This window comes from Dama dama, chromosome 5, assembly GCF_033118175.1.
Source record: "Dama dama isolate Ldn47 chromosome 5, ASM3311817v1, whole genome shotgun sequence".
Classification (NCBI taxonomy): Eukaryota; Metazoa; Chordata; class Mammalia; order Artiodactyla; family Cervidae; genus Dama; species Dama dama.
Genome location: NC_083685.1, coordinates 122,313,143 through 122,334,906, shown reverse-complemented (window position 1 = coordinate 122,334,906; position 21,764 = coordinate 122,313,143). Strand labels below are relative to the sequence as shown.

General features: G+C 50.6%; 1 protein-coding gene across 2 annotated transcripts in view; it reads right to left on the bottom strand.

Annotated features, from left to right (window-relative positions):
• Positions 1 to 21,764, bottom strand: part of RBFOX3 (RNA binding fox-1 homolog 3) — a 317,599-nt gene that overhangs the window by 110,896 nt on the left and 184,939 nt on the right. For both annotated transcript variants that reach the window (XM_061141266.1, XM_061141267.1), the window contains exon 3: positions 16,383 to 16,422. The gene's annotated coding sequence lies outside the window, so the exon portion shown is untranslated. The remainder of the gene's footprint in view (positions 1 to 16,382; positions 16,423 to 21,764) is intronic.

Below are 21,764 nucleotides of genomic sequence, written 5' to 3'. Positions count from 1 at the left end.
GGTTGCCAGGCCCAGGCCAGGGGAAGTACCACGAGGCTCTGGAGGGACCCTCAGGCCGTAGGAAGGATCAGGGCCAGCTCACGAGTGCCAGCCTCGTACTCCCTGGAATCTAGATACAGAGAGAAATCCACTCTGCCTGCTGGTTCAAGAAGGGTGTCCCTGGGGCCGTGTCCCCTCAGGCTGGCCTTGAAGAACGAGGTGGAATTTGCAGAGCAGACAAAGACTTGGGCAGCCAGGCCATTCTCAGCAGAGCTATTGGTCTTTGCAAAAGATGGAGGCCGACAGCAGCTAGGCACATCACGCTCATGCTCAGTTGTGTCAGATTCTTTGCGAGCCCATGGACTTCATCCTGCCAGGCTCCTCTGTCCAAGGGATTCTCCTGGCAAGGATACTGGAGTGGGTTTCCATTTCCTCCTCCAGGGAATCTTCCCCACCCAGGGATGGAACCAGCGTCTCCTGCGTCTGTGAATTCTTTACCACTGAGTCACATGGGAAGCCATGATCTAGACACATGCTGGCCCTAATTCTGCCCTGGGTGGGAATGGGGTCAGCAGAGCCCAGTTTTGTGACCACAGTCATGGGGCTGACTGCAGCCGTCCTGGCTCCCAGTGGCCCTGGCGCCTTCTCTGTGGCTGCCTTGGCCTCTCCTGCTGACACCCTGCCCAGCCCACTGTCGAGCCACCCAGGCGCCTCACAGGTTCCTGCTCCCAGGTCAGCCCCTCCCAGTGAGGCCCCAGGCCTTTGAGAGTTTCCCTGGAGGTGGGGACTCACTGTGGCCCTGGAGGAGGACGTCATGGGGCAGGCTGCACCTGGGACTGGGAGGACAGCCTGGGGGAAGTTCTTCTGTGTGGGGAAGCCCAAGGCCTGGGTGCTGCTGGGGCCACTGGTGTGGCCCCGGGGAAAAGGTCTCTTCCACGTCAAAAGCACAGAACTCAGATTTTCAAACCACCTCCCTGGAAGCCCTGAGGCAGGGATCATGGGAGACCTGCAGGCATGCTTAGTTACACGCATGCGCATGCACGCGCGCGCGCGCGCACACACACACACACACACACACACACACACACACACACACACGTGCCTGGCTTTCCTTCTCCCAGTTCAGCCGGACTTAATAAGAACCATTAGTCCCTCCTCATCCTCAATGGAGGCCGTCCCAGCTTCAGCCTCCCCACTGCCTCTTCCCAGGTCTGGCTGAGATCCCCACTTTGATCACTTCTGCTCTCATTTCCTTTGCCAAGAGGCCCAGGGCTAGCCAGGGAGGAGGGAAGGGGTCTTCGGGTTGGGGCTTGTCCTCTCCCCGGGCCCTCCCAGGTTCTGGGGTTTCGGGACTCAGAGCTCTGAGGCTGTCGGCTCCAGCTCACATTGAGCATGCCCACCAGTCTCTCCAGGGTCCAGTGTCTATTGCTGATTTTGTGGCTCAGGTGGAGGGGAGGCAGGAAGAGAGCAGAGGAGAGGCAGGGCTGGGGAGTGTGTCCATGGTCTCGGGAGCCACCTGACGTTTTCACTGGGGGATCTGAAGCAGGTTCCTCCAAGGACTGGCAAGAGGGAAGGGACTGGACACGACAGGACAGGACAGGCACCCCATGCAGGGTCTTCCGGAGCTTCCGCCCAGCCCACGGAAGCCACCGAGGGGAGTCTGGCTCTCGGGCAGGCAGCACTTCCTATCTAGGGACACTCCTGACCCCACCACCATACTGGCTGGGCCCTGGGGGAGAGCTGTGGTGCCAGCTGGGGACAGGCACGAGGGGGCACTTTCAGGGGCCACGCTGGGCAGGCTGCTTTCTCATTTCAATCCTGAATTTGCCCGGAGCCGAAAAAGCAACTCGGCAGTCCGCGCTTGGTACATACCCAAAAATGCATCATCATTTTGGGACCAAGGCTCCACGCAGGCACGGGGGGGGGGGGGGAGACCCAGTGGGGCAGCCACCGCGGCGGGCAGTGCAGCAGGCTGGGGGATGGGGGCTGTGGTCCCCACGCAGCGCTGGGTTGAGCAGGCACTTGCACTTGCAGCTGTCTTCAGTGGCGCTCTGCTCTCTGCTCCCACCACCCGTTCTCTCCCTTGCCTGGTCTCCCGGGTTTCTTCCCCAGGTTGTTCAGCTCAGCGCCTGCTCTGGGCTTGCTCGTCTGCTGGGGTCCTGCCTGGCAGAGTCTGGTCCAGTCACTCCTGCTGCCCGGTTCTGTGCTCAGAGCTGAGCTTCCCCATCCGGATGCCTGCACTCCCACGTGGGGCCTGGGGGAGGCTCCCACGGTGCCGGGGTGGGGAGGCAAAACCTCCCAGCCTGATAGATCTCATGGATACTGGGTGGGGAAGGGGAGACCTTCTCTGAAGTTGAGAAAAACAGAGAGAGTGGGGAAAAAAGGACCACCATTTGTTTTCTCAAAAGGTCCCTCCTGGCGTCAGAGGTGGGAAGATGGAAGATGGTAGCAACAGAGGTGAGATCTGCCCCCGAAACCCCAGACCCAAGTCTGGGACGGGGAGCCGCTGGCTCTGGGCCCTGGATTGAGGCCAAGTTGAGATGAGGCATTGCTGCTGCTAGGCCAGACATTGAATGCCATGCAGGGGCTGGCAGAGGGTGGGATGCCAGGGACCCCACATGTGTGTCTCTGCCCCACACCTGGCCTGCCTCAGCGTCTTCTGAGCTGCTCTCCGCATGAGTCTCTGTGCTGCTGGACACCCAGCCCTGCAGAGCATCCAGGCTTCTGGATTCCTGCTCAGCCCTGCCGAGAGCAGGCTGGTCCAGCTGGCTGGCTGGCTTCCCTGACCATTGCCTCAAGCCAGGGCTGCCCAGGGGTCACAAGCTTCCTATGGACCCGGCCAGGCAGGAGGCCGCTTCGTCTGTCGGCCTGAAGACCAGATTCCCCCCAGGCCATCGCCCCCTCTTTGACGGGACAAAAGAAAGAGAGGAAAGGAAGCCATTCTTCCCATGATCCTTAAGGTTTCTTCTAATGGGGAAAACTGAGGCCTGGAGGCGGGATTTGGGGATGGGAGTCCTATCCACTGGTGAGGGGCAGTGGGTGGTAAGCTTCCTGTTGCCCTTGGGCCGGGCTGATGTCTTCAGACTGGGAGAGGACAGGGACCACCTCTGATAGTCCAGCTCTTCCCTTGCCCATGGCGGGGCTTTTGGCTTGCTCATGTTAGAAGGATTCCCTCCCACCCCATTAAGGCCAGTTGTGGGAGCACGGGGGCACTGGGAGATTCCTGACTGGCCTCAGTGGGGACCACCCCATCCACACCCCATCATCTCCACCCAAGGGGGCCTGGCTGAGTAGGGAGGAAGGCTGGATGGAGAAGGAGGAGGTGGGGCTCGGGGGCTGGGAGCCTCTGGCTGGGTACCCTGGCTCCCTTTTAAGGCCCAGCCTGTGACTCCCAGGCTGGACAAGCCCAAAAGAGGCACTAGGACAGAAGTAGTGATGTCCAGTTTTACACCTTTGGGGCTGGCAAGGATGCTGATGGGTGCGGGGAAGCACGGAGGTGCAGGGGCAAGGACTCAGAGGGCAGGGGTGTCTGTGTGCTCTTGTTGAATGCTCTGTAACTGTGTCACAAGCCCCTTCACAAGCCACAAGCACTGGAGGATGGAAAGGATGTTCAGAGAAGGCCTGATGCCCCAGGAACCCCCTGCCTGATTTCTAGCAGGTCTAATGAGCTCCAGGGCCCCCTGGGAGTGCAAGCACTTATGAGCCAGCCTGAGCCAGTGAACAAACATGGCTGGAGGCTTCAGAGGCCCACGAATTTGCAAACCCACCTCTGCCAGTCACAGCTATGCTTTGAGCCTCAATTTCCTCATTTCTAAATGAGGTGACAACTCCAGCCCTGGTCCTAAGCTGTTTCAGTGATCTGATAAGACTGAACAAGTGATCAGTGATCAAATGAGATGCATGAAAGGTCTGTATCCTCGTACCACCCGAGGATGAGTGATGGAGAAACAGGATATCAGAGTAGATGTGGGTCTCCCTGCCTCCCTGCAGCTTGAGGAAGTCTGGTGCCCTGTTGCTTTTCAGAAGGCCCCTATGCCCACCCCAGATCCCTGGCCATCCTCCTCTGGGTCCTTACTGAGGTGATGAGTGCCCACACCTGTTGACACGGTGCTCAGAGCTGGCACCAGGTCACATTTCCTCTGAGTGTGTCCAGAGGGCCCTGTGGGGCCAGGCTTCGGGTTCAGAAAGCTCATGGGGACCACAGTGCCCACCACAGGTGGTCAGGAGCCCCCATCCTTACTTTCCGTGGCTTCCAGCTTGGTCAAGTGGCCTTGCCCTTTACCCAGACTTACAATCTCTGCCTTGGGAGATGGGCAGCTCCTGGAGGTGAGGGGCTTAGCCATGTCTGTTGTAAGGGGGGGGCAGCCATCGTGGGGCTGGGCACACAGCAGATACCTACAAAGGGGGCTGAAGAGAACTTAAAGGCTCTGGAGCATGGCTGGGCTGCCCTTTAGGGAAGGCAGGGGTGGGGGCCAAGCCCTCATGGAGAGAAGAAGCAGTTTCCTCCATGATCTGGGTCACTGTTGACCAGACAACGAGCTCAGGTCTGGAGGGTCTGAGGCTCCAACAAACTTCACACCACACCTCTGGGATGTGGGTGGGAGGTCTGCACTCCCCACCCTGAGCATTTTGGGAGCTTGCCATTTCTTGCGTGCCTCTCTATCTCCCGGGGACCTGCCCATGCCGCCTGCGCTGCCCCTGAATAAGTCGCCTGTCTCCTGGCATCCTCTGTGCTCTGGGGTGGCCACACCAATACCTTCTCTGGGAAGACTGGCTCAGATAGCAATGTCTCGTGGGCAGGGCATGTGTCAAATTAAGCTCTAGGGTGTCTGCTTAAAAACACTCATGCCTGAGTGCACACACACGGCAGTGCAGGAGCCCCCAGCACAGTTGCATGCAATTCTGCATGCACACACACACTCAAACACACAGGTTCTGCCCTGCACACACGATGACCCTGCCCCCACTAACATACCAAGGTGGGATACGCATCAGAGTGGCCCCCGGTTGGCAGAGCATGTCCACCCGTGTGCACCCCGGAGGCCTTCCGTTGGTCGGTGGCAGGAGGACGTCCCAGGGCCCCAGCACAGAGACTTGGCTGTCCACCTGGGCTGGGTGGTGACTTCTGCCACAGACTCAATCCACAGCCCTCCCGGCCGGCAGCATGAGACCAGGAGAGGATGCCTCATCCTCCGGTAAGAACGCCAGCAGTTAGGAGTGAGAGATGGTGAAGGGAGAAGGAGGAGGGGGCTGGGAGCGGCTGCCCCACCGAGTGGGGCCAGGGAGTGGATCCTAAGGGCTGTTGTCCACACAATCCCAAACTCAGCTGCTCTGCGGCGGTCCCCCTTCAGCACAGTGATAAAGCAAACAACACTTTCAATAATTCAGCTGCAGGAGGGGGGCTTGGGCAGGGGAAACTACGTCAGGGGCAAGAGGAGCAAGGGAAAGATGGGGTGCACAGGAAAGGCAGGTTTGAACTCACACCTGACCCCTCACATGTTGTCACACCTGGGGGGCTCTCCCTGTGTCCTGATTTAAAGAGGTGCTGGCAGAGTCTCCTTCCCAAACAGTTAACATTTGGTGGCCACTCAGCACTGCCTCCCATTCAGAAGAGCCGCCTGGTCCTCCCCTTTCAATAGATGAGACTCCTCTGCAGCCTTCAAGAATGGGAAGGAACTCATCCATCGCTGGCCAGCTGTCATCCTTTGACAGTTCTCACTTTAGACTGCCCCTAAACCTGCCCTCTGGACTCCTTCTGATTTCAGTGGATCTAAGGTCACATGGAGAAAACGACCTTTTCCTTCAGCAGCCCAGCCCTCGGACACTCCAAGACAGACAGTCTGGCTGCCCAGTCTTCCTCCACTGACTGAATAGTCCTAGTCTTAATGGCTGTTTCCCTCAGGATGTCCCATGAACCATCATAGCGATGACTTCAAAGTGAACCCAAGGGTCCAGGGAGGCTCCAACCAATTTCCCCTTTCTATAATCTGGGAATGTGCCTTTAATCATGCAATCCAAATAACGTGAGCTTTCGAGGCTTCTACTCAGAGTGACTGCACCCTCCAGCTTGTCTGGGACACTCTTGGTTTACAGGTAATAGTGTCCCCAGTCTGAATAAGCTATTTTGTCACTGCTACTGCTAAGTCACTTCAGTCATGTCCGACTCTGTGCGACCCCATCCCTGGGATTCTCCAGGCAAGAACACTGGAGTGGGTTGCCATTTCCTTCTCCAACGCATAAAAGTGAAAAGTGAAAGTGAAGTCACTCAGTCATGTCCGACTCTTTGCGACCCTATGGACTGCAGCCTACCAGGCTCCTCTGTCCATGGGATTTTCCAGGCAAGAGTACTGGAGTGGGGTGCCTTTGCCTTCTCTGAATTTTGTCACTATTTCGTCACTATTATGGACTAAATGTTTTTGTCCCCGCCCGCCCCCCCCACCGCCCCGCCTTGGAAAATTCTTAGATTGAATCTCTGACCCCAGTGAGATGGTATTAGGAGGTGGGGCCTTTGGGAGGTGATTAGAGTTAGATGAGGTCATGATGGTGGGGCCCCTGTGATGGGATTAGTGTCTTGATTACTTCCTGCTTCTGCTTTCCATGTGAGGACACAATGAGAAAACAGAAAACAGTGATCCGCAACCCAAAAGAGGGCCCTGACCAGAACCCGACCCTGCTGGCACCCTGATCTTGGACTCCAGCTCCCAGAACTGTTAGCAGTAAATATCTTTTCTTAATAAGCTGCCCAGTCTGTGGCATTCTGTTACAGCAGCCTGGATGGACAAGACAAGCCCCCTAATTGTACTGAACAGACCATCACTTAAAACCCTCACCCCTTCCTTCTCTTACATTCATCAACTTAGCATTTTTGGACCCAAGAGCAGTATTTTACATTTATTCTTATTGAATTTAGTTCAGTTTCATCTATGGTCCTGGGCAGTATTAGTTATTCCTCTCAGTTTCAGGTAAACAAGAATCTGATCATCATGCCTATTGCACGCTTACATAAATCACTGATAAAAACCCCAACTAGGCTAGGGTTGAGAGCAGAGCCTTGTGGTATACCACTAGGGACACCCCAGGAGCCAGCGCTCTTTGGAGATAATCATTCAGGCAATTCTGAATGCACCCAAGTGTACTGCTATCCAGTCTCCAATTAGAAGACGACATGGGGACTTCCTTGGTGGTCCAGCAGTTAAGCATCCACCCTCCAATGCAGGGGACTCAAGTTTGATTTCCTGGTTGGGGAACTAAGATCCCACATGCCGAGGAGGAACTAAGCCTGTGTGTCACAAATGGAGGGGTCTGCACAGTGCAACAAAGAGCCAGAGGGCCACAGTGAAGACCCGCACAGCAAAAAAAAAAAAAAAAAAAGAGAGAGAGAGAGAGAGAAGGCAGGGCAGGGTGGGCCTAACTGAAGAGGTGATGCTCAGGCCAAGCTGGAGGAGCCAAGGGAAGGAGCCCTGAGGCTCTTTGGGAGGCATGTTCCAGAAGATGGAATAGCCTGGCAAAGGCTGTCATGGGACGTGTCTGGCTATTCAGAGAACAAATTGGCCCCATGGACTGAAGTAAGGAGACTGAAGGGGAGCTAATGGAAAAGGTGGTCAGAGAGATGTTGGGGCCAGATCTCATGAGGTCTTACATGGGCGGGTGTTCTGATGACTTTGGCTTTTCTCTAAGAGAACTGGCAGCCCTGAGAGGATATGAGCTGAGGAGGGGCAAGTTACAAGGTCCAACTTAGGCTTTAAAAGTATCATCATTAAAACTCCTGAGCACAGTCCTTAAAAGGGGGGAGGGCTGGGTTAGGTTTAGGGTTAGGGTTAGGGTTTTAGGGTTAGGAGGTGTTGAAGGAGGAAGACCTTAAGACCATCTCCACTCATCCTGAGGATTTCTTCAGAGCCAGCACTGATAGCAGAGTGGGGATGTCTTCTTGGATCCATAAGCAGTCTTATCCTTCTACCCTTGATCAAGAGAACATGAGGAGTCTTTGAAGGCACCAGGCACCTCTTGAGAGTCAATCTGCTGGGGCAGGAAGGAGCCTGGATCCAACATTACTCAGACAGGGGCAAATTTCAGCTCAGTTGCTGACTTGCAGTATGGCTTTGAGAAACTTATTTAACCTCTCTGAGCCTCAGTTTCCTTTTTGGCAAAATGGGATAGCATCATATACTTTCCTAGATGATTCTGAGGTTTAGAAATCACCAAGGTGAAGGAACTGGCACACAGGTGGTGTTTGATAAATGATCACCATTATAAATTTGATCAAGGGAATTTGCAGGTATAAGAATGAAGAGAGAAGCAGGTGTGAAAGTGGGGGTGGGGAGGCAAGTGAATTTATTCATCACAAAACTGGAGAAGGAAAAACTCCACATCTGCAAGTTGTTCAGGGGTCTCTGGGGTCCGGCCAGCCTCGGGGACCCTCAGCCTTCTGGGTAGTGACCTCTCGGCCTGGCCTGCACAGAAGCTGCTGTGGACGCTCCTCCAACCCCGTCTTGCTCTGCTCCAGCCTCATTCCTGTATCCCCTGTCCTTCCCTCCTTTCCTCCAACACATCTGCAAGTACCAGAGAGTCAGCAGGCTGGACACCGGCAAAGAAGCCTGGATATTCCCTGCTAGCTTGCCTGAGACCCCCGGTTCTGTGGGTCAAGTCCTGGAAGGCTAGTTCCGGCAGACGAAGAACAGAAGCCCTGAGAGCAGAGCAGCAAATGAAAGCACATCCTTGGAGGCAAGTCAGGCCTCTGCCTCCGAGTGGCTTTCCCTTTATTCCCTTAGACTGGCTGGAAGTGCGTCTGCCCCCCACCCCTGCCCACCACCAGGAGGGGGTGATTATTTGCTCGGGTATCAGTTTGGGTGGTTCAGGGTGGCGTCCTGAGCACCCAGCACAGCTCTTGGCACACAGTAGGTGCCCATGGCACCATCCTGGACCAGATCACTGGGGCCGCCCAGGGCCTTCCCAGAAGGATTCTGGGCAGGAGCAGGCCCTGCTCAGTTTGCTGGCCGTGGTGCAAGGGGAAGGGTGGCCAGGAGAGTGCACTTGGGGTCAGTGCTCATTATTATATACTTTATAACTTTACAGAAAACCTCTTGTTGCTGAAAGCGAGTGTGTGGTCACTTGGGGGCTCAGGTGTCCAGCATCTGCCTGCAGCAGTGAGAGGCAGGAGCACGCATGTGATGGTGGAAAGGACAAAAGCAAAGTGTCCTGGGAGAGCCTGAGCAGCTCAGGGGACACCGGGGATGACCCTAGTGCTCAGGAGAGGGTGGAGGGACCCAGGGGCAGAGGGAGGACGGCCCAGTCCTCTGGGTTGGCTTCGCCTTTCCAAGCATCTCACCAAGGCCGGGGAGAGACTGATTTGTAGCTGTTGCATAGCTAGGGACCTATGCTAAGTGGTGAGCCTGTGTGTCGGGCTTTTCAGCCACAGATAAGAATAAAACCCACCTTCTTCGCAGACCTCCCCGGTGGATCCCAGCCCTTTCGTCAGCCTGAGGGAAGGCCTGTAAGATCAGAAGGGATCCAGGGTGGGCAGCCAGGCTGGCTGGTGCCCGTGTCTTTCTGCCTGTCGCCCCCATCAGAGGCAGATATCCATGAGAGACCGCACAGTTTCTCCTTTCAAGCCGCCGTCACAGGCCTTCCCCATGATGGGCTCTGTCTCAAGCAGATGGTGTTAAGGCCTCACAGTCTCCCTCCTCTCCCGGCCTGCTGCCTGCAAGCTCTCCGAGCTCCCTCTGGCACGTGCCTTGGGCAAAGCCGTCCACCCCGGAGCAGCTGGGGCAGCTGTGAAGTCTGAGAGAGAGAGAGATGTGTGTCTTGCTCTCTGCACCGTGACCCGCCTTCCGCTCCTCGAAACCGGATGATAAATTACTCTGCCCAAGCGGAACACGCCCGGACAAGCCTCCTCTCCAACTGTAATTAATACTCTTGGGAAAACACAAACTCGGGGTTTTTATACTTTGGCACAAATATGGATGCACACACATAGGCTCTTCTTTCTGTTGTCCTCTAATCCCATCTCGAATGTTTCATGTGCTGCTTCTTTCATGGGTAGCACAAAGCTACCCAGCTGGATACAGCCTGAAAACCAAGGGAGGCACTGGGGACCCTTGTCAGTCCCTGAGACACAGAGCTTGACGGCTTGGGAGCTGATTTTCTGGCAAGCGGTGCCCATGTTGCTGGTACAGTAAGCTCCCTACATAGGAAAGAGTTCCATTCTAAGAGCACGTTTGTAAATCCAATTTGTTCATAAGTCCAGCAAAGTTAGCCTAGGTATCCAGCTAACACAATCGGCTACATAGGACTGTACTGTAACAGGTACACAAATAATTCATAAAAAACAAACACAAAAAATAAACATTTGAAATCTTACAGTACTGTACCTTGAAGAGTATAGAAGTACAGTACAATAGCTAGCATTGAAAGGGGCATGCTCGAGTTTTTGAAAGTTCACAACTTGAAGGTACGTATGTAGGGGACTCAGTGTACAGTGTAGCCTTAGAGTTAGAAATAGCCGTGGGGTTGGGTGAACCCTTCACGGTCAACATATCAGACATCCCCCCACTTTTTTTCCCCCACGACGACAGCCTAAGTGATGCACTAATCCAAACACATGTGCATATATGTCAAAGAACTCCTGACATCTGATATTCCTGGAAAAAAGTTCTGCAGTGAGTCAGAAACCTTGCAGTCCCGTGAAGCTTGTCTGCCAACAACCCTGACAATGGAAATGCTCCGTCAAAGGTCAGGAGAGCCCTAGTCGGCCTGGCAGGGTCTAGTCCTTGGTGTCCCATGCTGGTCAGTTAGCTCCTTTGGTGTGGCAGGTGGAGGCATGGCTGGGCAGGGGCTCAGAAACCCAAGCCCAAGAAACCCACACTGTCTTATAAGGATCATCAACTTTGCTCAAGGGAAATTCTCAGCATGAAAAGAAGCCTGGGCAGCACGAGCCTGAGCCAACCGTTTATCCATCCTAAGCCTCAGTTTCCTCGTCTGTAAGATGGGGATAACGTGTCATGTGAGGGGACAGCGGTGTGAGCCCCTCATAGGCTGGGGGATGCTGTGCGCAGATAAAGGGTTCAGAGTGCAGCTCCGGCCATGCCTGGCTCACGGAGAGGGTGTGGGGATGATTTGGAGGAGTTAATGGCCTTAGCCTCTGACAGGTCCACCTTCCAGCTCAGTTACTTGTGTGGGGGTCGGGGTGGATGCTGCTCCTGTTATGCTATCATGTGCTTAAACTGTGAGGCAGTTGAGGCTGCTGGGGGACTCTGAGTTCCATTTTGCCTCACCACTGGGGGCTTTCTGATCTCCCCACCCCCAGGGTTTTCTGATTTCCCCACCCCAGGGGGCTTTCTGACCTCCCCATCACTGAGGATTAGAGAGGCTTGATGGTATTATCCTGCCCCTCCAACTTATTCTTTACAATCAGAAATTTCTTAAGAAGAGATTCTGTGAAGAGCCCTTTGTAACAGTCTTCTAAGATCTAAGTTCTCAATGCTGCAGATTCATCTTAATTGAGGTGGGGTGGGGTGGGCCGTTCTCAAGGAAAATGAGACAACGGTGTTTGTCCCTCTGCTCACACCCCTCACTCTCAGGTCCACGGTGCCTGGACCAGCCCACTCCCTTCTCAGGAGCTCTCCCTCCTCCCACCCTGGTACCTTGAGCCAAGAGTGGTTTTCAAGACATTGGACACCAGATGAGGAAAGACAATGATCTGTCTCTGAGAGGGGGGGATTCCAGTGAGGGGAACCTTCAGAGCTTGCTGTCCAGAGAGGTTTCAGGCCAAAGTGCAGGGATCCCAAGTAGAGCCTGGAATCAACCCTGAGTTGAGACAGAACCAAGAGCTAGGGAGACCAAGTTGACTGGAGCTGCAAGACTTGGAAGCAGAAAGGAAAGAGCTGGATAGAGTGGGGGCCCTGGAGACCTCTAGAGGGTTCCCACTGGGTATTCGGCTGAGTCCTAATCAGCACTTGCATTTGAGGGAAGAACCAACTGAAAGGATTAGAGGAAACGGTACAACCATTAAAACAACAAAATAAGAAAGCTAATAAGTCACGAATGGAGATAAAATGGAATAATGATAATAAAAAATACTCAATCCAAAAGAAAGCAAAAAAAAGATGGAAAAGAAAATAAAGAATAAATGAAAAAAAAAAAAACCGAAAAAAAATAATGAGATGATAGACTTAAGCCTATGTTGGACTAAGCTTTGAAAATTAATGAATATAATTCACCAAGTTTTTAAAGTTTTTTTTTTTTTAAAACTAAAAATGGAAAGGCATATGATCATTTCAATAGACACAGGAAAAGAATTTAACAAAAGTCAATATCAGTTTCTAATTAAAAAAAAAACTGATAAAATTTTCCAACAAACTAGAAATAGAAGGGAACTAGGTGAGCAAACTCCAGGAGATAGTGAAGGACAGGGAAGCCTGGTGTGCTGCAGTCCATGGGGTCACAAAGAGTTGGACATGGCTGAACAACAACAACAAGAAATAGAAAAAACCTATGAAAAACCTACAGATAATATCCTACTTAACAGTGAGAGGCTTACTATCTTTTTAACATAAGGTATAAAACAAGAATGGTTGTTTTCACCACTTCTGTTTAGTGTTTTACCAGAGGTTCTAGCCTGTGAAACAAGGCAAGGAAAAGACATAAAAGGTCTCCAGATTGGAAAGGTAGAAGTAAAACTGTCTTTCTTCACAGACAACATAATCATATATGTAGAAAATCTGATTGAATCTACAAAAGCTACTAGAACTAGTGAGTTTAGCAAGGTTTCAGGATACATCATTGCTATAAAAAAACCATAATTTTATTTTTCTACACTAGCAACAATCAGAAATTGAAAGAAAAATACCATTTAAAATAACAAAAAAATATGCAATACCTCGGGATAAATCTGATAAGAGACGTATAAGACCCATACACTGGACCACAAACCACAGATCAGAGAAAGGAGCCCCATATAACTGGGGAGACAAACCTGGGGAGACATAACTGGGGAGATAATATTAAGATTCAACAATCCTCCAAGTTGATCTATAGATTCAATGTAATCCCATTCAAATTCCCAGTTGGTATTAAAAAACAATTCACGTGCTAATCCTAAACTTAAGGGACCTAGAATATCTAATCAAAGTTGGAGGGCCAACATTACCTGATTTCCAGACTTAATATAAAGCTATAATAATCATGGTAGTATGGTATGGCATTCAGGTAGATAAATAGGTCAATGCAACTAAGTCCAGAAATGGACCCACACATATATGACAACTATTTTTTTTTTCAAACTGAGAAGAAAATTCAATAGATAAAGGACAGTTTTTAAAATAAGTAATATGGAATTCTGCACTTCCCTGGTGGTTCACTGGTCAAGAATCCACCTACCAATGCAGGAGACGCGGGTTCTGTCCCTGGGTCGACGAGATCCCTGGAGGAGGAAACAGCAACCCACTCCAGTATTCTTGCCTAGGAAATTCCATGGACACAGGAGGCTACCAGGCTACAGTCCATGGGCTCGCAAAAGAGTTGGACTTGACTAAGCGACTAAACAACAGCAACGACAATACAGAATCCATTGGCTATCCATATGCAGAAAAATGAATTTCAATCCATACCTTCCACTATACACAGAAGTGAACTCAAGATAAATCACAGACCTAATGGAATATTTAAAACCTATAAAATAGCTAGAAGAAAGTATAGGAAAAAATCTTGGTGGCTTTGGGTCACACTAAATAAATCTTAGATACAGCATGATTTGTGAAGAACACATTAGTAAACTAGGCTTTATCCAAATGAAAAAGTCTGCTCTTCAAGAGGACACTATGGTGAGAATGAAAAGTCAGATCAATGAGAAGAAAAATGTTTGCAAAGCAGGTGTCCAATCAAGGACTTATATTCAGAATACATAATGAACTCCCCAAACTCAACAATAAGAAAACAAACCACAAGTCTGTTCTCTATGTTTGCATCTCTGTTGAGAGAGTAGCACTGAAACATATATATTACCACGTGTAAAGTAGATAGTGGGAGGTTGCTAGTATAACACAGGGAGCTCAGCCGGGTGCTCTGCAACAACCTAGAGGGGTGGGATGGCAGGTGGGGTGGGAGGAAGGTTCAAGAGGGAGGGGATATATGTTTACTTATGGCTGATTCGTGTTGTTGCACCACAGAAACCAACACATTTTAAAGCAATTATCTTCCAATTAAACATAAAAAGGAAAACAAACCACCCAATAAAAATAGAGGCAAAGATTTGAACAGGCAGTTTACCAAAGGAGATGCAGGTGTCAAATAATCACATGAAAGATGTTCAACATCATTCGTCATCAGGGCAATGCAATGGGAACCACAATCAAACACCATTTCACACCTGTTAGAATGGTTAAAACTATAAAGAAGGGTAACACCAAGTGTTGGTGAGGATATAGAACTGTGATCCTCACACACAGCTGGTGGGAATGTGAAATGGTGCAGCCATCTTTGGAAGAGAGTTTGGCATTTACTTAAAAAGTTAAACATGCACATCCCATAGGATCCAGTAATTTCACACTTACCCCAGAGAAAAGCAAGCTGGTGCCTATACAAAGACTTGGTCATGAATGCTCCTAGCAGCTTTATTTGTAATAGCCCCAGACTGGAAACATCTCAAATCTCCTTCAAGGACTAAATGGATAAATAAACCATGGTGCTTTCATAGCATGGAATGCTACTCAGCAACAAAAAGGGTGAACTGCAGATGCATACCACCACCTGGATGAATCTCAACATAATTGTGCTAGGTGAAAGAGGCTAAACCAAAAAAGAAAGGACAAAGGACATGATGCTATTTATATAAAATTCTAGGGAAAACAGATCATTTTATAGCAACAGAAGGCAGATCAGTGCTTGCCTAGGAAAAGGGGATTGGGAAGAGGTGAGAGGAAGAGATTAAAGGGGCACCAGGAAAGTTTTGGGGGTGATGGATGTGTTTGGTGTCTTGACTGTAGCGATGATGTCATGGGTATAAACATGTCAAAATGTAAAACTGCACACTGTAAACACACATAATTGATTGTGTATGCACTGTACTTTGATAAAGCTGAGTAAAATACTGAGTGTGCAAAAATTCAAGTCAGCTGATCACTATATCATCCTTAGAGTGCAAATGGACTCTCTGTCTCACAGACGAATTTACCTAAAGACTGGTTTGTATGCTTGCCAATAAAATGAGACTCATTTTATAAAGATGGCCTGGCAAGAAGGCTGCCGTGTGAAGCTGCCTTCTCTGTGGTTACAACACTCTGGTGAGAGAGTGAGAGCAAGGCTGACTCCACTTTCTCTGTCCCCTCCCACGGAGAAACACATCGAGCACTCGCAGACCCAGGACAGCCACTCCCTGGGGACTCTGTCATGCATCACCCAGGGACACACGAAAAGGACTCCTGATGGAAAGCTAGTGAGCGGGGCCCACCCTGTCCTCCCCACACAGCTCCTGTGGCCTGCAGTGAATGACTTCCAGGACACACTCCCTGGCCAGGTCAAGCTCCATTTGGTCCACTTCTGAGCCAAGAGGGCTTGGGGCAAAAACAACACTAAATTTCCAGTGTTTGGCTCGGGAAGGCCTCAGACTCCTCCCAACCAACAGCTTTACTTCTGTTTCCGCCTTGTAGACAGGCTTGGCCAGCCTTGTGCACCTGCAGCCCAAGATCCAGGAGCCCGCGAGGAGAAGCCCCCTGGAACCCAGGATGACAAGAACACGGCGCATCTGCATGTCCTCATTTTTTTCACAACAAATACACTCTACCTCTATAATAATTTACCCCCCTCCCCAAAGTAAAACTCTGCAACGAATCTACAAAGGAGAGCACCTGCAGGTGGGCGGAACACGAGGACCCAGGGCTCAGGTCAGAAATGTCCAGCGCCCTCTGCTCCGCATCCCTCCACCATGGGGGTTGGCTTTGGGAACTGAGCTCCTTCCCCGAGGAGACCAGGCCACAGAAGGGAGTTGGACCACCCTGGACCAGTGAGCCCGAGCTGCCCTTGGTTCTGAGGACCATGCAGTCTGGGGGTGCACACCTGGGCACTGAGTACCTAGAGTGGGAGAAGGGGAGGTGAGGGAAGGGACCAGGAAGGAAGCGGCACAGCTTCCCTGGCCACAAGGAGCTGCTAAGCAGTGTCGCCTTTAAACAAACTCCTGTCCTCTCATGTCCCTCCTGGCTCCCCAGGCCTGCATTCCTAGTATATTTTGGGCTGGCCCATCATGGGAAGAAAGCTAAATAAGCCACCCCCACTTCGGCCCCACCAAACCCCTCCTTCCAGCAAATAGGAAACTCAGAGCCCCCAGCATCCTCTGTCAGCAAGCCCCCAAGATGTTCAACATGCGCATATCTGTCACAAACTATTCAGGGGGAAAAAAGAGAAAGTCTTTATACCTTTTATTCAGCCAATTTTTTCCGAGGCACTGTGGGCTCTCTAAGAAAAAGAAAAAGAGAGAAAGAAAGAAAGAAAGGGGAGAGAATTAGAATCAATGTCGCCATCGTACATCTGGTTGCTAGCTGCGATTTGCTCATTGACTAGTCAAGTCTGGAAAAGGAGGCATTATCTCCCTGGGAGGCCAAGGAAACCTGCCCAGGTTAAACTCTCGCGGCTGTCTGTGCGGCCGGCAGGGCTGGGAGTCGGCATTTGATTTAACCGGCAGAGACAAAGGGAAACAGAACACCATGGGCCTGCCACACAGATTTTCCAAACTCATGTTTCCCTGCAACTCTGGGGTATTCCTTTGTGTTTTCTCTCTTTCTTCCCTTTCCCCCAAACTCTGAGGCACCTCTTCCTCTTCTTCCCCACCCCCACCTGGTTTTGAGGTTACCTTCAAAGGGGACTTTGTGAACTGTGGCTCCCCGCCTCCCCAGGTGCCTCTCTGTGTGGAGTCATGGCTTGCCAATCTATTTTAATAGTAGTCAAAGGAGAACACAAGGAGAAGTGGACGGGCTGCTGCTGTTGCTTAAAGAGAAGTAAGACAATTCTAAATCCCAGCAAACACATGATTCAGAAGCCACCGTTGTGTCTTGTTTGGAATTAGGCGCCGCTTCCAGGAGCCTCCTTCGGCAGGAGCAGCTTGGAGCTGGGTGGCAGGGGCCAGGTATTAGCTCCTTTTATAATCCGGGAACCTGGGATGCGAGAGATCAAGGGACCCACTTAGAGTTGCAAAGCTGATTCCTGGGGGCCTGGGGACTGCACATGTGGGTCTGGACTCCTAATCCTGCCCTTTTCTCATTGGGCACTTTGGAGATTAGAAACAAGAGTGCATGTGCGTGCATGAATGTGTGTGTTTTCTCTGGACTTAAATTTTCCTTATTGATTTTAGTAATGTTTCATAATTGTATATCTATGTATCTTGCACACCTATGTGATAAAATACATGTAACATAACATTTTACCATTTTAACCATTTTATTTTTTTTTTTATTTTTTCTTTCTTTTATTTTTTTTTAAATTAGTTGGAGGCTAATTACTTCACAACATTTCAGTGGGTTTTGTCATACATTGATATGAATCAGCCATAGATTTACACGTATTCCCCATCCCGATCCCCCCTCCCACCTCCCTCTCCACCCGATTCCTCTGGGTCTTCCCAGTGCACCAGGCCCGAGCACTTGTCTCATGCATCCCACCTGGGCTGGTGATCTGTTTCACCATAGATAATATACATGCTGTTCTTTCGAAACATCCCACCCTCACCTTCTCCCACAGAGTTCAAAAGTCTGTTCTGTACTTCTGTGTCTCTTTTTCTGTTTTGCATATAGGGTTATCGTTACCATCTTTCTAAATTCCATATATATGTGTTAGTATGCTGTAATGTTCTTTATCTTTCTGGCTTACTTCACTCTGTATAATGGGCTCCAGTTTCATCCATCTCATTAGAACTGATTCAAATGAATTCTTTTTAACAGCTGAGTAATATTCCATGGTGTATATGTACCACAGCTTCCTTATCCATTCGTCTGCTGATGGGCATCTAGGTTGCTTCCATGTCCTGGCTATTATAAACAGTGCTGCGATGAACATTGGGGTGCACGTGTCTCTTTCAGATCTGGTTTCCTCAGTGTGTATGCCCAGAAGTGGTATTGCTGGGTCATATGGCAGTTCTATTTCCAGTTTTTTAAGAAATCTCCACACTGTTTTCCATAGTGGCTGTACTAGTTTGCATTCCCACCAACAGTGTAAGAGGGTTCCTTTTTCTCCACACCCTCTCCAGCATTTATTGCTTGTAGACTTTTGGATAGCAGCCATCCTGACTGGCGTGTAATGGTACCTCATTGTGGTTTTGATTTGCATTTCTCTAATAATGAGTGATGTTGAGCATCTTTTCATGTGTTTGTTAGCCATCTGTATGTCTTCTTTGGAGAAATGTCTGTTTAGTTCTTTGGCCCATTTTTTGATTGGGTCATTTATTTTTCTGGAATTGAGCTTCAGGAGTTGCTTGTATATTTTTGAGATTAATCCTTTGTCTGCATTTTAACCATTTTAAAGTGGACAGTTCAGTGGTATTAACCACATTCACATTGTTGTACACACCATATCTGGTTCTAGAACTTTTTCACCACTCTGAAAGGAAACCACATACTCACTAAGAAGTCACTCCTCATCCCCCTATCCCCACCGTGTGTGTACTTTAAAAAAAAAAAAAAAACACAACAACTTAACATAAGCATGTTAAAAACAACTGAAAAGCTTCTGGAATCAAAAGGTAGTCAACTGGGCCTCTTTCTTACAATGCAGAAAATCACCGTCATTACCATCATCAATATCACCAGGAATGGTGTTAAAAAGATGAAAAAGAAAAGGAAGAGAAACCACCAGGAAGAACACGGAGCGGCTGTCACTTATTCTGCACATTTTATGTGCCAGCTGTAGGCACCATTGTTACCACCCCCATTTTTCAGATGAAAAAACTGAGGTGCCCTTTGGTTAAGCAACTGCACCACCAGTAACTGGGGCGACTGGGTTTCCCCAGCAGGTTTCCATTGTGCTGCACTCCCGCACGTGGAAAGAGACACCCTTCTCCGCAGGAAATAAGAATTAAACGTGGAAGGGGAACATGTGATGCACGGAATTTGCTTGGCACATGTTAAGAGTTTGTGCGAATCACAAGGCACTATTTCATGGGAAACCTGCTCCCACCCGCCCCCCTGCCCCCACGCACACAGATACCAGCCACAGCAGGGACGGCTGGGGGCCCAAGTGTGGCTGGACTTGAACCACAAACGAAGAGGCCATCACGGATGTGGCCCCCCCAACAGCCCTGTTTGTTGATTGGCATCCCTCCCACCCCCAGCCAACTGGCAAAAGCGGCTATTCTGGCACGTGTCCACACGCAGCTCACAAAGTGACTGGATGAGATTGGAAGACACCGTCGAATGAAGGCGTCATTACAAAATGAGATGGATTGAATCAATCAACTTGCGTCAACCGCTGCCTTCAGTTGATTTGGGGGATTTTCTTATTGTTGACTCTTTTCTTTTTTTTTTCTTAAAGTGAGTTTTCCTCCCAGTTCAATTCAATTTCGTTCCATTTAATTCAATCCATCCAGCCTCAGTGAGCAGACACACGCACTGGCTGGAGCTCGGGTCTGGGCCAAGCCTGTGGGAGTCAGATAGGAGGAGTCTGCTCTGCCGGGCAGGCGGCCGCAGGGCAGGAGAATGCAGGCTGGCCCAGGATGTGAGACAGGGCACTTCCGCCCTCCCTGTCCTAGTCTCTCCTCTACCCAAACAACTTCCATGACCACCCTCCTTAATCCACTGTGTCCAACCCACAGATTTCCTCTAGGCGCCAGGGACTCTGCTGGCCCGGAATTCCCAATCTCTGGGGAACATCAGCCCAGATCAGGGTTGGCAAGGCAGCCCACCCTCACCCCATCAGCCTCCACTGGTCCTAAGGTCTTGAGTCACTCCTTGAAAGTAAAAGTTGCTCAGTCATGTAGAGTGCACACTCTTTGTACATATTCCATGAACTATACAGTCCATGGAATTCTCCAGGCCAGAATACTGGAGTGAGCCACCAGGAAAGCCCAGTGTTTCCCATGGTTACCAGGGGCCTCATTTGGCCAAAGAGAAATATCTGATACCTATGCCATTTGAGGGGCTTCCCTATGGCTCAGATGGTGAAGAATCTGCCTGCAGTACAGGAGAACCAGGGTTCGATCCCTGGGTCGGGAAGATCACCTGGAGAAGGGAATGGCTACCCACTCTAGTATTCTTGCCCGGAGAATCCCATGGACAGAGGAGCCTGGTGGGCAACAGTCCATGGGGTCGCAAAGAGTCAGATATGAGTGAGCAGCTAACACTTTCATGTCATTTGAATCCAGGGGTTACACTGATTCAGTCCATGTCAGGAGACTCAGAGGCTGGGGCCCATGTCCATCTCCTCTGTACTTTGAAAGACCCAGAGGGACGGTTTGGAGGCCCTGGTGAGCCTGATGCCTCACACGAAGGTCCAGCCTGTTCTCCTAGAACTTCAGGCTGAGCTTCCTACAGAGTTTCCAAGGTAATGAAGGTTTTCCCTGTGTCTCCCTGGAGGTTATTGCTACCTGGAAGGAAAGGAAGTGGGCTCCATGCAGACCCATCCCCGCTGTGGCCCAGTTGCCCTCCTGGAGTGAGCAGACAGGGATGGACTGACCCCGATGGGGCTTGCCTCGCATTCTGAGATGAACACTGGCTTCTCCTTTCCTCTTCCACATCCCAGCACTTCCTACCTTCACTCTCTCACCTCACCCACCTGTTCCACCGCCCCATCTGGAAGAGGCGGGAGGGAGGAGCCTGGGCTCACCCTGCTCCACGGGCCCCGCTGACAGCATCTACCCGTGGGCATGCCGGTGGGTCAGGAGCCATGGGGCTGACTCTCAGCCTCTCAGTTAGCAAACACTGCCCGCAGCCACCCAGCGGGATAATCAGTTATGGAGATTTTTGCCACCATGATCAGGTTCGTGGAGAAGCACAGCTTATTAGACCAGGGGCGCTGAAGTTCCCAAGCACAGCCGTGGAAAGACTCAAGCAAAATCCAAACAGAGTAAGATGCATTTACCAAGCTCAGGGGGTCTCCGCCCAGCACAGCCTGCTGTGTGAAGTCTGCTGAACTACAAACTGTGGACTTCCTTGATGGCAAGGAGTTACGCAGAGCCGAGCTGCCCTCCATTTGTTGGGGCAGGAAGTCCCCTCCGTGTGGCACCCACTCACTAGGCTGTGACCCCACCCCCACCCTGCAGAGGCCATATCTCAGAGGCCCCAGAGCCTGGCACAGGGCCAATACAGACAGATGGAGGCAGTGGATGTTCGATGAGGAATGAATGAATGAACCAGCAGGCAAGTGTCTGCCATGAGGGATCATGACCAGATGACCATTTTGAGAAGCAGGCCTGAGTCCTTCTAGAGTGATGTTTGCTCCTGGGGATCCCATCATAAAGGGAAGCTCATCCCCATGGGGACCATTCCTCACGGTCTCCCTGCTCAGTTTTCCTTCACCCCAGATTCCATTAATTCACAGCTTAACCTGCCACCCTCACCCCCGTGCCCCTCCAAAGCCGAGTTCCTCTTGGGCTTTTCTCTACAATTCTCCTTAACAGCATTAATATCTGCCTTTATTAGACTCCATCAAATGACAGAGGTCATCCCCTTTAACCTGTGTTCTCTTCTGCCGGTAAAGCAGTGGATTTTTTTTAAAAAGAAATTAACTTACTTGTATCATCTTTGGGATGAAAAGAATACACATCCTGCACCCCTATGTTCTGTAACAGTCCTATTTGCAATAGCCAAGACATG